This window comes from Protopterus annectens, chromosome 14.part0 (genome assembly GCF_019279795.1).
Source record: "Protopterus annectens isolate FY-2018-M chromosome 14.part0, PAN1.0, whole genome shotgun sequence".
NCBI classification, from domain to species: Eukaryota; Metazoa; Chordata; order Ceratodontiformes; family Protopteridae; genus Protopterus; species Protopterus annectens.
Genome location: NC_056748.1, coordinates 50,376,852 through 50,395,871, shown reverse-complemented (window position 1 = coordinate 50,395,871; position 19,020 = coordinate 50,376,852). Strand labels below are relative to the sequence as shown.

The window sequence follows — 19,020 nt, the reverse complement described above, 5'->3', positions numbered from 1 at the left end:
GAATACCACACCCCCACCCTTGTCCGGTTTCATGACTCTTATTTTATCATCATTACTCAGCTCTTTCAATAATTTCATTTCAACCTCAGTTAAATTCCTAACTGGTTCTGTATTGTACAAGTTCGTCATACGTATCCTCCTAGTTACACATCTCTCAAAGTTCATGATTTCATTTTGTATTGGGGGATTAAATATGCTTACTCTCTTTAGTGTACTTTACTTGCTTCCAATATTTCTATCCTTGAACATATGTGTAAAGTTTAATTTTCTCGTAAACAGTTTAATGTCTAACAAAATATTTTCAATTTCTGGAATGTTAGTGGGTACAAAAGTAAACCCTTTAATAAATAAATTAAAATAGTCATCAGTAATCTGTATGTCAGTATAATTAAAAATATTAAAATTCCTACGGGTACAGATAATATTTTCCTTTTTCTCATCTATTTGAACATCTATTTTCATATCACCTATACTAGTGTTAAGTGCTAGATTGTCATATGTTATCTGTGTGATCTCGCCACATGTTGGATATTGTTGTTCTCCATCACCTGCGCATATGTGGGTTGCTGCATTCGGTTCCGTAGTCTCTCTGATCTCCTGGGTTCTTCCAGGTCTAAAGGGATCACTTCCCTAACAGTGTTACTGCTATCCCCACAACTAGTGAAGTGCTGTTCTACTCCATTTACATCATATCCATTATGTGCATGATACTGTTGGTCTCTAGCAAAATAGTCATGCTCCGTCTTCCCCTTCTAATTTCTCCATAATGGTTAAAATGTGTATAATCCCTATCATTGTATCTCTCTTTTCCTCTCCAAATTGTATATTTGGTTGTACTGCTTCTGTGGTTATAATATTTGTTATTTTTAGATTCGACATAGTATGCCATACCTTTTTTCATACACAGCCAAATCCCTTTCCAACTTTAACATTTTCCTGTTAATGTTGGTGTTAGTCGTATTGTCTACATCAAGCAGCACTCTCAAATAAACATTCTTGTGTTCATCAACTTGGAATAACAAATCAGTACTAATACTTTCATACAGTATATCTATTTCTTTTTTTAAGTGTTTCCATATTTTTAGTATTTAGTTTTATCATTTCTTTTAGAACTGCCAACCCACAATTATTTAAAATGTCACAAATAATTAAAAAAAAATCTTTGTCATCTTTAGCACAGTTAGGAAATTTATTAAGTCTTAATCCCTTTGGTATTATTTTTTCTTCCAAACATTTTTCAAAGTACCAATTCTCAATGACCAGGGATTTGTACTTTGTTAACAAAGATTTAAAAGTCTTACATAAGTCCTTGTATGTGGAACCACCACATTTGTCTTTGCCCTTCTCCCTGTTGTTGATTTTCAACGATCGATTAATCCAGGTCTGAAAATCCAAATTCTTGTACATTTCTGGTATCTCCTGCCCATCGAAAACATTATTGACAATGTTTTTGTTAGCCGCAACGCCATTCGGAGCCCTCTGGCCATAATCTTGTACATACGCCCTTTCTTGTCGCTCAGCTTCGGCGTCTGACATCATCCTACTCACGCCAGCCCTCCTAGGACTACTCTGTGCGCAAGGAATACTATTATCTGAGCAGGGTGGTCCGGCGTCGGTCTGAGAAAGGGTTTGAATAACCCTAATGAGTTCAGACAAAAGGCTGCTACTATCCATCATAGAGACTCCTCGTATCCGGGATCGCAAAAGTACAGTTTTGTACCTACCATAAATGTAGATGTTCGAGTGCTCATACAGCTGCAGTCATTACAGATGGGTTATCCTGCCGTCAGGCGGGTCCTCGGTCGGCCGAATTCCAAAGTCTAGGTCCGGCGTCGGTTGTCGTCGCTTCTTCCCTGACGCCAGTGCAGCAGGGGTATAAAAGAGGCAGCCGACGCCATCTTCTTCAGTTTTTCTTGCCCCAGATGTCAGGTGCCCCCAGAAGGAAGGCAAAACATAAACTTATGTAATCATGCAATATAGAATAATCAAAAAACAGTAGTTGCAAGCAAATACACCATAAAAGAATACCCCAAATAGGTTGTATGAGAAGGTGTTTGTCATAAGGCCTGTCCTAAGAGGGGATGGAGGGGGGGGAACCTGGACTGCAGCTGTATGAGCACTCGAACATCTACATTTATGGTAGGTACAAAACTGTACTATGTTCATTGTGCATACAGCTGCAGTCATTACAGATGGGAAGAATCCCAAAGCTAAGTAGGGGTGGCAGGCACTAAGTGGAACTAGGAGGAGCAAGGATGCCCTGCAAGACAGCTGCAGCAAATCCTGCTCTAGATTTAGAGTAAAGTGGAAGGTGATAGTGTTTGGAGAAAGTGTGCACTGAACTCCAAGTGGCTGCTTCCAAAATGTCCTTGGTAGGAACCCCCCTGAGGAAAGCTGCAGAGGTAACTGTGGCCCTTGTGGAGTGGGATCTGATGCTCGAAGGCACAGCTTTTCCATGAAATGAGTAACAAAAGCATATGCAGTGGGCTATCCATTTTGAGATTGTCTGTTTGGAGATAGCCTTTCCTTGAGCACCTGTAGCATAGGACACAAAGAGTTGCTCGGATTTCCTGAAAGGCTTTGTCCTGTCCAAGTAATAACGAAGTTGTCTGTGAATGTCCAAGGAATGCAGTAGTCTTTCCCCTTTGTTTTGTGGGTTAGGGTAAAAGGTGGGTAAGTGGATAGTCTGATTCAAGGATACACTGGATACTACCTTTGGCATAAAGGTAGGGTTGGTTCGTAAGGAAACTCTGTCCTGATGGAAAATGATGAAAGGTTGCACAGTCATGAGGGTCTGTAGTTCCGAAACCCTGCATGCTGAGGTGATAGCCAGAAGGAAGGCTGTTTTCCATGACAAGTATTGTAGTTCTGTTGAAGCAGCTGGCTCAAAGGGAGGAAGGGTCAGCTTTTCCAATATGAAGTTGAGGTCCCAAGCAGGGACTGGTGGTTTCCATGGGGGTTTTATATTCTTTGCCCCTCTGAGGAACTGTCTTAAGAGAGGATGAGAGAATAAAGGAGGATCTGTGTTGTATTGTGCAGAAATGGCTGAAGCGTGGATTTTGATGGAGGAGAAGGAAAGTCCACTGTTTAACATCTCAGCTAGGTACTGTAAAATATGAGGTAAACTTATTACCCAAGGATTCTGGCCCTTTTCCTGATTCCAGGCACAAAATCGTTTCCATTTGGCGGAGTAGGCTTTTCTAGTAGAAGGTCTTCTGGCCTCCAAGATGACATCCTGCACCTCCTTGGAGAGGAGGGTCTGTTGGGAAATAGTACAGTTTTGTACCTACCATAAATGTAGATGTTCGAAGATCCACATTGCTGCAGTCCTTACACTTGGGTAGTCCGCTGTCCTCGGTCGGCCCGAATATCAAAGTATAAGGCTGACGTCGGTCAAGGCGCATTAGACTGACATCAGGACGTCAGGGTACAAATGCGCATGACCGACGTCATACCCTCAGTCTTTTCTTGCCCCAGATGTCAGAAGACCCTAAACAGAAAGGTCAAAACCAAAAGACAGCAAACAACCAACCAACCACCCTTGCACTAATAATATGTACAATATATACAATATACACAATATTTACAACCCAGCCCACACAACCGCCTCTAACTACAGAGGGAAGGAGGGATAGATTGACTGCAGCAATGTGGATCTTCGAACATCTACATTTATGGTAGGTACAAAACTGTACTATGTTCTTCATCTCACATTGCTGCAGTCCTTACACTTGGGTAGAATCCCAAAGCAGAGATAAGGGAGGATGGCAAAACTATAAAGAAGCAGGAGCTGCCAAAATGCCCTGTAAAATAGCAGTGGCAAAACCAGCCCTAGATTTAGAGTAAAGTGGAAGGTGATAATGCTTAGAAAAAGTATGCACTGAACTCCAAGTAGCTGCCTCCAAAATATCTTTAGTTGCCACCCCCCTTAAAAAAGCTGTCGAAGTGGCAGTAGCCCTAGTGGAATGAGGCCTAATCCCAGCTGGAATCTCCTTGCCATGATGGGAATAACAGAAAGCAATGCAAAACCCAATCCACTTAGAAATAGTTCGTTTCGACACAGGTTTGCCCTGAGAACTCAAAGCAAAAGAAACAAATAACTGCTGAGACTGTCTGAACCCTTTAGTTCTGCTCAAATAATATCGCAACTGCCTGTGTACATCTAAAGTGTGCAAAATCTTCTCCCCTTTATTTTGGGGATTTGCATAAAAAGTAGGCAAATGAATAGTCTGGTTTAAAGCCACACTAGAAACCACTTTAGGCATAAAGGAAGGATTAGTACGTAAAGATACCCTATCCTTATGGAAAATTAAGAAAGGCTCAACCGCCATAAGGGCCTGCAATTCAGAAACCCTTCTTGCAGAGGTAATGGCCAACAAAAAAGCAGTCTTCCATGATAAATATTTCAACTCAGTAGTAGCTGCAGGCTCAAAAGGTTGTAGAGTGAGTTTCTCCAACACAAAATTGAGATCCCAAGCAGGAGTAGGAGCTCTACGTGGGGGTCTTATATTCTTTGCCCCTCTAAGAAATTGCTTGAACAAAGGATGAGAAAACAATGGTGGGTCACAGTCATAGTGAACCGAAATTGCTGCAGCATGAACCTTAATAGAAGAGAAGGACAAACCTTTGTCCAGTAACTCAGTAAGATATTGAAGAGCCACACTTAAATTAGGCTCAGAAACATCAAAATCCTTTGCTGTACTCCAAAATAAAAATCTCTTCCATTTATCTGCGTACACTTTCCTTGTACTAGGCCTCCTAGCTTCCAAAATAACATCCAAAACTTGCTGTGGAAGTTGAGACCCTTTGTGGTTCAAAACAGAATATGCCAGGCTGTTAGGTGAAGAGAGTGAAGCTTGACATTGAGTAAATGACTGTTCTCCTGAGACAACAGGTGTGGAATCGAAGGCAAAGGCCATTGAGGCTCCCGTACCAGACTTCTCAGTAATGGGTACCAGTGCTGTCGAGGCCAATCTGGAGCTATTAAAATCATCTTTGGCTTGTCCTGTCTGACCTTTAGAAGTATCTTTGGAAGGAGAGGCAGAGGTGGAAAGGCATACACATGAAGATTGCTCCAATAGAAAGAAAGAGCATCCACTTTCCAAGCTGTGGGATGAAACCTTTTTGTGCAAAACTTTGGCAGCTGGTGGTTTAGTGGAGAAGCGAACAGATCTTTGTCTGGAGTTCCCCAAGACACTGTCAATTTCTGAAATACATGAGGATCCAATTTCCACTCGTGGGGATCCATAATTCGTCTGCTCAACACATCTGCTAAGGAGTTCTGTGCTCCCGGCAGAAACCTTGCCTGAAGATTTAGCTGTAAACTGAGAGCAGTCTCCCACAAAATCATTGCTTGCCTGCATAGAGGATAAGAATGTGTTCCCCCTTGCTTGTTGATGTACCACATGACAGTTGTGTTGTCTGTTAGAATCAACACCTGCCCTGGAAGAAGTAAATCCTTGAAAGCTATTAATGCAAACTGGACTGCTAACATCTCCTTCAAGTTGATATGTAGATGTTGTAGTCTGGCAGGCCACTTGTCTTGTATCCACTTTCCATTTAGATGAGCTCCCCAAGCTTTGTCTGAGGCATCTGTCGTTAGAATCTGACTCGCCTCTGGCCGGGTCACAGAGAGTCCCTTGTTTAGGTGACATTCCTGAGCCCACCACAAAAATTCCTTTTGAATGCAAGGTATTATCTGAATGACAGTGTCTAGATCCTGGCAGTACTGTGTCCATACATTTTTGAGATACCATTGTAGCTTCCTCATATGCAGTTTGGCATTGGGAAGCACCAGAATACAAGATGCCATGAACCCCAAGGCTTGAAGGACTGTCCTTGCAGTCAGCCTGGACTGATGAGACAATTGATGAAAGTAAAGGGAAAGATTCTTTTGTTTGTCCGGGGTCAAAAAGGCCATCTGGGATGCTGTATTCAGTCTTACACCCAGAAAGCACATGTCCTGAGAGGGTACTAGACTGGACTTTATTTCGTTCACAGAATACCCCAGGCATCTTAGCACTGCTATCACATATTCCAAATGATGAAGAAGCTCGTCCATTCCTTGAGCTAGGATCAGGCAATCGTCCAAATAAGGATAGATCTGTATTCCTTTTAGCCTGAAGAAAGCTATCACTGGAGCCAGAACTTTGGTGAACACTCTGGGCGCAGTAGATAAGCCAAAGGGCAATGCAGAGAACTGATAATGAGAAGTCCCAGCTCGAAAACGCAGATACTTCCTGCAACTCAGTCTGATAGGAACATGAAGGTAAGCCTCCTTGAGATCCAAAGTTACCATCCAATGATCTTTGCCCAGCAGAGGTAAAAGCTGTTGTAACGTCAACATTTTGAACTTGGGAATGTCCAGATAAGTGTTGAGGATAGATAAATCCAAAATTGGTCTCCACATGTTCCCCTTCTTTGGTACTAGGAACAGGCGAGAATAAAATCCTAGGCCCACTTCTGGCATAGGGACTGGCTGTATGGCCCCTATTTGAAGCAGCAGAGAAATTTGTTTGTGAGCCTCTATTCTTTGCTGAGGAGGAACGTCTGGCATGCCTTTGAAGGGAGGCAAGGTATGGAAATAAAACCTGTAACCTTGGTGAATGATATCCAATACCCATCTGTCTTGGGCAATTAAACTCCAATTTTCCTTGAAAAGTGCCAGCCTTCCTCCCAAAGGTGCTGCCAGACGAGAAGGCTCTGGCAGCTGAAAAGGTAGGTCATTGGGTCTGTTTACGAAAGGACTGACCCCTGCCCTCACCCGAAGACTGTGCCGGTGAACTCCCTGTTCTAGGCCTGAAAGAGCCCTGAGCTCTGCCTCTACCACGTCTAGATCTACCCCTAGACTGGGAATCATAAGAAGGATACGTCCACCCCTTGGTAGGCCAATTTCTACTAAACTTCGGAGGCTGAACCTGCAAAAAATCTTTAACAGTCTGCATAGACTTAGCCTTGTCTTTCATTTTCTTTAAGACTGCCTCAACAGGTGAACCAAACAACACATCAGATTGTAAAGGAGCATCTAAAATCCTTGTCTTAACATGGTCAGATAAATTCTGATCCCTCAGCCAGGCGTGCCTGCGAAGAACTGACCCAGTGGCAGCCACCCTAGACGAGGCCTGTACAGCATCAAAACCACATTGCAAAGAATGCTTACCCACCTGTTCAGAAACATGTACTAAATCTTGTAACTCTTTACATTCAATACCTTCCGCCAGAGCATCTACCTTAGACTTCAATTGAGAAAGTAGATAGTTTTGGTATTTCAACATGTGAAACTGGCAATTCAAAGCCCTCATAGCTAGGGTGGAAGAAGTATAGACTTTCTTTCCCCATCTATCCAAAGCCCTGGCCTCTTTATCTGGAGGAACCGGATTTTTAACAACAGAAGCCTTAACACCCTTAGGCCCCTGACTAACAGTTTCTGGGTCCGCCTAGGACTCTTAAAAGATACTTATGAGCTTCAGGCACCCTGTAATACCTATCCGGTTTAACAGGAGCAGGAGGCAAAGAATCAGGATTAAGAGAAGCCTCTGCAAACACATCTTCCACAACATCCAGAACAGGAGGTATAGCCAAAGGCCTATGCTGGGGTAAAAACAAAAATTCCCTAAGCCTTTTCCTGGAATCAGAGAAGTCCTGACCTTCCCACTTAAAATGCTCCCTCATGGAATGAAGAGTCTCTGAAAAAGAAAAATCCTCAGGAGGAGAAGCAGAAGGAGTAGAATCATCCACATCAGAATCAGAATAAGGAGAATACTCCTGCAAATCTTCAGCCGAAGACTCTGAAACATCCAAAGCCTGCTCAAAACTCCCCAACTCAGGTTCCACCCTAGGTCTCTTATCAGGAGGGGGCAAAGAACCTCTAATCAAAGTAATCAAATCTTCTGCCATTTTAAGCATATGCTTCTTGGGCACAGATCCTGAAGAACTAGGAGTGACACCAACTGAAGCTAAACCTGGCCTGCCTCTGGGAGAAGCCTTGGAAACAGAAGGAGAGGGCCTAACCACCCTAGGAAGGGAGGGGAGTACAGTAACCTGAGAAGCCCCTTCAGCCTGACCTGCCTCCTGAGAAGCCACATCCTGCAATAACAAAGTCTCCCCCTGGGACTCCAGAGAAACCTCCGGCGGAACCCCCGGCTCCACCGACACCTCTAAAGAACCGGCGTCCGGTACGGACGACTCTTCTTGCCTGGGCTTAGCTGCTTTGTCCTTGCGCTTCTTCGAAGAAGCAGACGTCGGAGTATCCGACGGCATATTATAATTGCACCGCTTCCCAAAGACTAGCCTGGCACAATCTAACCTTCTCTTAATAGTGCGCTTATTGAATCTAGCACAAAAGCGACAACCAACAACGTCGTGCTCAGGCCCTAAACAAGGAATACACAAAGTATGATAATCTCTATGCGGTATCTGTTTCCCACAAGAAATACAGTTATTCACTTTTTCTGACATCCGGTAAACCACTGAGGCAAGAAAAAACTAAAATATTCCCAACGGGTACTTAGCCAACTTTGACTCGGTCTGAAACTCCGAATTCGAAAAATTTCAGAACGCCGAACGGCACTTGCAACGCTGCTTCTGCATCGGACCATGCGGCAAAAAAGACTGAGGATATGACGTCGGTCATGCGCATTTGTACCCTGACGTCCTGATGTCAGTCTAATGCGCCTTGACCGACGTCAGCCTTATACTTTGATATTCGGGCCGACCGAGGACAGCGGACTACCCAAGTGTAAGGACTGCAGCAATGTGAGATGAAGAACATCAAGGGATTCTCCATGCAGCTAGATTTAGGGTTTTGAGCTGGCTGTGAAGAGTCTTGAAGTTGTGCTGGGACAACAGAAGAGGCACTAGAGGTAGGATCCATGGTGGGGAATGTGTCAGGCTCTTCAGGAGCGGATACCAGTGTTGTCTTGGCCAATCTGGCGCAATGAGAATCATTTTCGGCCTCTCTGCTCTGGCTTTTAATAGAACTTTGGGCAGTAGAGGAAGAGGCAGAAAGGCATAGACTGTCAACGTTGTCCAATTGAAAGAAAGTGCATCCACTTTCCAGGCCTGTGGATGATAGGTCCTTGAACAAAATTTTTTCAATTGGTAATTTCTGTGGGTAGCAAAGAGATCTATGTCTGGCTGTCCCCATGCCTGAGTTATCTTTGTGAAAACTTGAGGATGTAACTTCCATTCGTGTAGATCTGTCATATTTCTGCTTAGGCTGTCTGCCAGTGTGTTTTCCTTCCCTGGCAGGAATTGTGCCTGAAGTTGAATTTGCAATTCCAGTGCAGTGTTCCATAGGGTCATGGCTAGTCAGCACAGGGGGTATGAATGAGTTCCCCCCTGTTTGTTTATGTACCACATCACTGTGGTGTTGTCTGTCCTTATCAATAGCTGGCCTGGATGCAGTAGGTCTTTGAAGGCCATAATAGCATTTTGCACTGCTAGCATTTCCTTTTGGTTGATGTGTAGGTGCTTCTCTTTTTGGGACCATTTTCCCTGAATGCACTGATCTGTCATGTGCGCCCCCATGCGTAGTCCGAGGCGTCTGTTGTGATGATTTGAGTTGCTTCAGGTACGCAGAAAGGGAGACCTATGTTTCTTTGGCATGCTTGAGCCCACCACAAAAATTCCTTTTGAAGACATGGAATGAGTGGTATAACTGTTTCCAAGCTGTGGCTGTGTTGAGACCATAAGTTTTTTAGGTACCATTGAAGTTTCCTCATATGCAGCTTTGCACATGAGATCAGAAGGATGCAAGATGCCATGAATTCCAGAGCCTGCAGGACTTTCCTTGCAGTCAGCCTGGTGAAGGTTGCCATTTTGCTGAAGTATTGAGACAGTTGCCCTTGTTTGTCTGGTGTGAGGTAGGCCATCTGGGTGGTTGTATTCAAGTTGGCACCCAGGAAAATTATTTGTTGAGAGGGTATTAGTTTTGATTTCTTTTTGTTGACTGTGTATCCCAGGAAGTTCAACAGTTTTATTACAAACGCCAGGTGCTGCAGTAGTATGTCCTTGCTGTCCGCTTGGATCAGGCAGTCGTCCAGATATGGGTATATTTGTATTCCTTGTAGTCTGCAGAAGGCAATTACTGATGCCAGGCATTTCATAAACACTTTGGGTGCAGTAGATAAGCCAAGGGGCAATGCAGAGAATTGATAATAGGTTGAACCTGCAAGAAATCTGAGGTATCTTCTGCAATCTTGTCTGATAGGGACATGCAGGTATGCCTCCTTGAGGTCCAATGTTACCAGCCAAGACTCCTTGCCCAGCATGGGAAGAAGCTGCTGTAATGTGAGCATCTTGAATTTTGGTACCTGTAAATATGTGTTTAGGATGGATAGGTCTAAAATAGGTCTCCAATCTTTGTCTTTCCTTGGTACCAGGAATAGTCTGGAATAAAACCCTTGACCTTGTTCTTTTGCAGGTACCTCTTGAATCGCTTTCATGTCCATGAGAGCTGAAATTTGTTTTTGTGCCTCTGCCCTTTGATTTTGTGGCAGGTTTGGCATGCCTCTCATTTTTGGAAGGGTGTGAAAGTGGAACCTGTAGCCTCTGTCTATAATGTCCAGAATCCATTTGTCTTTTGTGACAATATGCCAATTTTTTGAGAATAATGCCAGTTTTCCGCTCAAAGGTGCTGCCATTAAAGCTTTGCTTGGCAGGTAAAGGAGGAAGTCATTGTGTCTGCTTTCTGAATGACTGTGATCTATCTTCTCCACCTCTTGGGGTTGGTGCTTGCCACTGTCTGGCTCTGAAAGATCCTTGAGGTTGCCCTCTACCCCTTGGGCATCTGTATCTGCCTCTCTGAGGTTTGTCCGTGACTGGAAAGGACCAATTTTTTGAAGGCCAGTTTCTGCTGAAACGTGGAGGTTGTACCTGCAGGAAATCTTTCACTGTTTGCATTGATTTCGCTTTTTCCTCCATTTTCTTTAGTACCTCCTCAGCTTTAACACCAAACAATACATCTTTTTGAAGAGGTGCATCTAGTAATTTAGCTTTGACATGATCTGGTAAGGCTTGCTCTTTGAGCCAAGCATGTCTACGTATAACAGACCCCGTAACAGCAGCTCTACATGAGGCCTCTAAAGCATCAAAACCACACTGCAAGGTATGTTTACCCATTTGCTCTGCACCATGCAACAAATCCTGCAACTCTTTTAAATCTGGTTGTTCTGGTTGTGTCATTTTGCTTTTCAACTGAGATAACAAAAACTGTTGATACTTTAACATATGGAACTGACAGTTTAATGCCCTCATGGTTAAAGTGGCCGAGGTATACACCTTTTTCCCCCACCTTTCTAAAGCCCTGGAATCTCTCTCTGAAGGTAATAGGTTTTTAGCAGAAGAGGCCTTAATTCTCTTGGGACCCTGTGAAATAGTTTCTGGGTCAGCAGTATGGCTTTTGTATAGGAACTGGTGTGAATCGGGAACCCGGTAATACCTGTCTGGTTTAACAGGAGCTGGAGGTAAAGAATCTGGGTTGAGGCTGGCTTCTGTGTACACATCATCTAATATATCTAAAACAGGAGGGATAGCAAGGGGCCTATGCTGGGGGAGCAAGAGAAAATCCCTGAGCCTTTTCTTGGAATCTGAGTAATCTTGGTTTCCCCAAAAGAGTAGTCCTCAGGGGGGGGGAGACCGAGGGAATAGACTCCTCTGCATCAGAGTCTTCAAAAGGAGAATAGGTATAGTCCTGGTCCTCAGAATGTTCAGAGGTAATAGAGGCTTGATCTGAGGAAGGGGAGTCTTCCTCTAATCTGGGCCTTTTGTCCGAGGGGGGTTGAGAACCCCTGATAAGAGTAATCAAATCCTCAGCCATTTTGAGCATCTGTTTTTTAGGCATGGGGCCTTGAGAGGGGGTCTGTGGTCCCTGTTTTTTGGTTTTCATGGCCGCTTTAGATTTTGTGAAAGCTTTATTAGAGAAGGAGGAAGGCCCGAAGACACCTTGAGAAATGGCAGGCCTGTCTAAACTCTGAGTTTCCCCGCCAAGAGTGGCGTCGGTATCTGTAGTAGGAATGGGGACTGAGGAGCCTGCGACCTCGGGTACTAAAGACACCGGTAATGTAGTGTCATCGGTACTCAGGGGCTGCGTAGGCGCCTCGCTGAGAACTGGAGGACTGGTAGTCGGCCTTAGCGTGGTGTCAGTAGAAGTCGCAGACCTCGTATGTCGGTCCTTATCTTTGCGACTTTTACTCAAAACTGGAGTCGGAGTATCCGACGACATAATATAATTAAATTTTTTACCAAAATACTAAAGGGCGAACACCGCCCGACGCTTAATAGTGCGTTTGTTGAATCTAGCACAAAAACGGCAGGCCGAGACGTCGTGGTCTGGGCCTAAGCAAGGTATACAGAAAGAGTGGAAATCCTTATGCGGTATTTGCTTCCCACATGAAATGCAATTATTAACTTTGTCTGACATCGGTCTGAGGCAAGAAAAGTTTCCCCAACGGGGTACTTAGCTTTCAAGAAGACTTCAGCTGAAATATTTTCGAAAATCTCAGGAGCTGACCGACCGGCACTTGCGAACTGCTTCTGCTTCGGGCACCGCGCGACAAGAAAGACTGGGGAAGATGGCGTTGGCTGCCTCTTTTATACCCCTGCTGCACGGACATCAGGGAAGAAGCGACGACAACCGACGCCGGACCTAGACTTTGGAAGTCGGCCGACCGAGGACCTGCCTGACGGCAGGATAACCCATCTGTAATGACTGCAGCTGTATGCACGATGAACATCAAGTTCAAACAAAAAAACTTGTAACCAAACACTTCCTCACAAATCACAAAGCAGAATGCGGTCCCGGTCAACAATAAAGGACGTCTTCAAAAATTCAGTCGAATGCAGCCAGGAATACACCAAAAAACAGTTTATTGCACAAAACGATCCATAAATAGTAAAAACGATACTCCTGTATACAACCAGTGCCTTAGATTAAGCGCTTTCGTCTCCAGTCGGAGACTTCATCAGAATCCAAGGATTAACAATACTAGCACCCTTTTATAATGACCAAATCCATTCAGCTGGCATCTAATAAATTAATTAATTGGTTCCATTTTCTTTAAAGTAAAACCTTACCAAAAATACTTTTGAAAACATTTGAAAATCTGTATGAATGAATAATCTGCAGGTAAGAATAAACACAGTAGATAGGTATAAACACACAATATAATAATAAGGATATAAAAATACGTGATAAATATAGTATAATAAATATAATGGTAAAAAATGTATAATAAATATAATAAATGTAATAAATATATATATATATATGTATATATATATATATATTAAAATATATAAATATGTATCTGTGTATGTAAAAAAAACACTGCAATAAAATAATAATATAATATATAAAACGTCATAGATATATGTATATTTAAAAAATTCATATGGAATATAAATATTCTTGAGAAATGTAAAATTGTGTTTGAATACAATAATGCTATGTACAGACATGTTTTGGCCTGTAAGGATGCAGATTTTAAATTATGGGTAATAGAGGAAGTAAATGCCTTGAGAGGGGTGGTGATTGGGAGACCCAACTGGAATTAAAAGAAATGATGTGGCAACTTAGATTGGACTCTTGTTGTGGCAAGGGTCTTAATGACCACATTTCCATCACCCCAGCATTAAAAATGCTTGCAGCTGACCCCAAGAAACACAAATTATGACCACTATTACCAATATTAAATAAAACTATTATGGATTTATTCCTAGGGTTGATTACATTTTTACATTTTATAAGATGTATTCAGCAACATATATTTTTTGTTATATTTCATCCTTTACTTTGATTGTATTGGAAGTGATTCCCTATATATATTCATATACATATAATCCTTAGTTTTTCATCCATTATGTGTTGTAAATATTTTAAATATTTTGAATATTTTATATATTGTTTGAATATTTTTTAAACAGTACAATATGTATTCAAACACAATTTTACATTTCTCAAGAATATTTATATTCCATATCAATTTTTCAAATATACATATATCTATGACATTTTATATATTATATTATTATTTTATTGCAGTGGCTTTTTTGCATACATAGATACATATTTACATATTTTAATATATATATATATATTTATTACATTTATTATATTTAATATACATTTTTTACCATTATATTTATTATACTATATTTATCACGTATTTTTATATCCTTATTTATTATATTGTGTGTTTATACCTATCTACTGTGTTTATTCTTACCTGCAGATTATTCATTCATACAGATTTTCAAATGTTTTCAAAAGTATTTTTGGTAAAGTTTTACTTTAAAGAAAATGGAACCAATTAATTAATTTATTAGATGCCAGCTGAATGGATTTGGTCATTATAAAAGGGTGCTAGTATTGTTAATCCTTGGATTCTGATGATGTCTCCGATTGGAGACAAAAGCGCTTAATCTAAGGCACTGGTTGTATACAAGAGTATCGTTTTTACTATTTATGGATCGTTTTGTGCAATAAACTGTTTTTTGGTGTATTCCTGGCTGCATTCGACTGAATTTTTGAAGACGTCCTTTATTGTTGACCGGGACCACATTCTACTTTGCGATTTGTGAGGAAGTGTTTGGTTACAAGTTTTTTTGTTTGAACTTGTTTGCGAACCCGGATACGAGGAGTCTCTATGATGGATAGCAGCAGCCTTTTGTCTGAACTCATTAGGGTTATTCAAACCCATTCTCAGACTGACGCCGGACTGCCCTGCTCAGATAACAGCATTCCTTGCGCACAGAGTAGTCCTAGGAGGGCTGGCGCTAGTAGGATGACGTCAGACGCCGAAGCTGAGCGACGAGAAAGGGCGTATGTACAAGATTATGGCCAGAGGGCTCCGAATGGCATTGCAGCTAACAAAAACGTTGTCGATAATGTTTTCGATGGGCAGGAGATACCAGAAATGTACAAGAATTTGGATTTTCAGACCTGGATTAATCGATCGTTGAAAATCAACAACAGGGAGAAGGGCAAAGACAAACGTGGTGGTTCCACGTACAAGGACTTGTGTAAGACTTTTAAATCTTTGTTAACCAAGTACAAATCCCTGGTCATTGAGAATTGGTACTTTGAAAAATGTTTGGAAGAAAAAATAATACCAAAGGGATTAAGACTTAATAAATTTCCTAACTGTGCTAAAGATGACAAAGATTTTTTTAAAATTATTTGTGACATTTTAAATAATTGTGGGCTGGCAGTTCTAAAAGAAATGATAAAACTAAATACTAAAAATATGGAAACACTTAAAAAAGAAATAGATATACTGTATGAAAGTATTAGTACTGATTTGTTATTCCAAGTTGAGGAACACAAGAATGTTTATTTGAGAGTGCTGCGTGATGTAGACAATACGACTAACACCAACATTAACAGGAAAATGTTAAAGTTGGAAAGGGATTTGGCTGTGTATGAAAAAGGTATGGCATACTATGTTGAATCTAAAAATAACAAATATTATAACCACAGAAGCAGTACAACCAAAAATACAATTTGGAGAGGAAAATAGATACAATGATATGGATTATACACATTTTAAGCATTATGGAGAAATTAGAAGGGGAAGACGGAGCATGACTATTTTGCTAGAGACCAACAGTATCATGCACATAATGGATATGATGTGAATGGAGTAGAACAGCACTTCACTAGTTGTGGGGATAGCAGTAACACTGTTAGGGAAGTGATCCCTTTAGACCTGGAAGAACCCAGGAGATCAGAGAGACTACGAAACTGAATGCAGCAACCCACATATGCGCAGGTGATGGAGAACAACAATATCCAACATGTGGCGAGATCACACAGATAACATATGACAATCTAGCATTTAACACTAGTATAGGTGATATGAAAATAGATGTTCAAATAGATGAGAAAAAGGAAAATATTATCTGCACCCGTAGGAATTTTAATATTTTTAATTATACTGACATACAGATTACTGATGACTATTTTAATTTATTTATTAAAGGGTTTACTTTTGTACCCACTAACATTCCAAAAACTGAAAATATTTTGTTAGACATTAAACTGTTTACGAGAAAATTAAACTTTACACATATGTTCAAGGATAGAAATATTGGAAGCAAGGAAAGTACACTAAAGAGAGTAAGCATATTTAATCCCCCAATACAAAATGAAATCATGAACTTTGAGAGATGTGTAACTAGGAGGATACGTATGACGAACTTGTACAATACAGAACCAGTTAGGAATTTAACTGAGGTTGAAATTAAATTATTGAAAGAGCTGAGTAATGATGATAAAATAAGAGTCATGAAACCGGACAAGGGTGGGGGTGTGGTATTCATGGATAAATGGGACTACACGACCAGAATAATGGATATTTTAGACAATGAGAAACAATATAGTAGAGTATCCAGAAATGAAATAAATATATCTTACAGACAGATTGACATAGTATTAGAGGACAACCTATTGCAGGGTTTGATTGATATGGATCTTTACAATTTCCTTCGAGTCTCAAAACCAGTAATACCAGCTATTTTCGGAATACCGAAAGTCCACAAATCTGTATATGACCCACCTATGAGACCTATTGTCTCGTCCCAGGGATCTAAGACCCAACCTTTGGCAATATATGTAGATTCCAAATTGAAGCAGTTTCACAAAAAATATTGTCATATTTTGGTTGACTCCTGGGATTTTTTGAAGAAGATGGGTGAGTGTCCATACAATAATGACAGTGTTTTCATCACAATAGATGTGAGAGACTTGTTTTCCATCATACCACAAGAAATGGGTATGATATGGTTTGAAGACATTTCAACTGAAATGAAATTGGTAACGAGTGATGAATTTAGGTTGGTATTAGAAAATATGGAGTTGGTTTTGAAATACAATTATGTGTACTTCCAGGGTGAATATTTTCACCAAAAAGAAGGAGTGGCAATGGGCTCTGCCTGTGCCCCTATATACGCAAACATTATCATGCTATATTGGGAGAGCAAGTTCATATTTTTATCTGATTATTATAGGTACATTGGTAAATACTATAGATTTTTAGACGATATTTTTGTTGTATGGAATGGGCCACTTGACAAGATAGATGAATTCATTGAATATATCAATCATACTATGACATTTTTAGAATTTACACATGATATTGGAAAAGATTTTATACATTTTCTGGATGTGAGGTTAGACAAGGATTACACAAACAAGTGTTACAAATCCAATATATACAGGAAGGAGCATTTTTCCAATGCTTACTTACACTTTGATAGTGACCATTCATATGTATTAAAAAAGAACATTATAAAGGGACAAATGATTAGGATGGCGAGGATGATTTCAGATGATACTGAATTCATGAAAGAGATTGAATTTGTTGGCAAAATGTTCCAGGAGAGAGGATATCCGCCAGATTTGATACATGGTGTAAAATACCAGGTTCAAAAAGGTAGAAGTAACAATAAATATACTCCTTTATTAGTTAAGAGTAGCCATGTCTACACAGTCAACGATGATGTGGATGGTAGTGTCCGAGAAATGGTGGGTGGTAACAATAACCACAAAAAGAACAATGTTAATAGTACACCATACTTGACCCTTACATACTATCAAGGGATAGGACAACTTAGAAAATGTATCAATGAGACCTGGGAGATGTTTAGGGAAATAGCCATCAAAACTGATGTATTTAAAATGATATATGTTATAGTTATAGGAGGAATAGGAATAGTAAGAACATCTTAGAGAAGAAGATGAACAATACACATGGGGCAAATAAAAAATGTGGGACATTTAAATGTGGTAGATGTGCGCAGTGTGCATTTATAGCAGGACAAAAGGAGATTAGAATACCCAGTCTTAGAACAACCCTGGTTGCTAAAACCTATAGTAGTTGTTATACAAAAGGGGTGGTATACCTTGTTTTCTGTAAGGTCTGCTGGAGCTACTATGTTGGGAAAACTGAACGACACCTACGATCCAGAAATTATGAACATGTGAGGGACATTAACAAACAAAATGAAAATAATGCTATGTACAGACATGTTTTGGCCTGTAAGGATGCAGATTTTAAATTCTGGGTAATAGAGGAAGTAAATGCCTTGAGAGGGGTGGTGATTGGGAGACCCAACTGGAGTTAAAAGAAATGATGTGGCAACTTAGATTGGACTCTTGTTGCGGCAAGGGTCTTAATGACCACATTTCCATCACCCCAGCATTAAAAATGCTTGCAGCTGACCCCAAGAAACACAAATTATGACCACTATTACCAATATTAAATAAAACTATTATGGATTTATTCCTAGGGTTGATTACATTTTTACATTTTATAAGATGTATTCAGCAACATATATTTTTTGTTATATTTCATCCTTTACTTTGATTGTATTGGAAGTGATTCCCTATAAATATTCATATACATATAATCCTTAGTTTTTCATCCATTATGTGTTGTAAATATTTTAAATATTTTGAATATTTTATATATTGCTTGAATATTTTTTAAACAGTATAATATGTATTCAAACACAATTTTACATTTCTCAAGAATATTTATATTCCATATGAATTTTTTAAATATACATATATCTATGACGTTTTATATATTATATTATTATTTTATTGCAGTGGCTTTTTTACATGCATAGATACATATTTATATATTTTAATATATATATACATATATATATATTTATTACATTTATTATATTTATTATACATTTTTTACCATTATATTTATTATACTATATTTATCACGTATTTTTATATCCTTATTTATTATATTGTGTGTTTATACCTATCTACTGTGTTTATTCTTACCTGCAGATTATTCATTCATACAGATTTTCAAATGTTTTCAAAAGTATTTTTGGTAAGGTTTTACTTTAAAGAAAATTGAACCAATTAATTAATTTATTAGATGCCAGCTGAATGGATTTGGTCATTATAAAAGGGTGCTAGTATTGTTAATCCTTGGATTCTGATGAAGTCTCCGACTGGAGACGAAAGCACTTAATCTAAGGCACTGGTTGTATACA

General features: G+C 40.1%; 1 protein-coding gene across 1 annotated transcript in view; it reads right to left on the bottom strand.

Annotated features, from left to right (window-relative positions):
• Positions 1-19,020, bottom strand: part of DLG5 (discs large MAGUK scaffold protein 5) — a 3,463,687-nt gene that overhangs the window by 2,565,363 nt on the left and 879,304 nt on the right. The window lies entirely within an intron of this gene.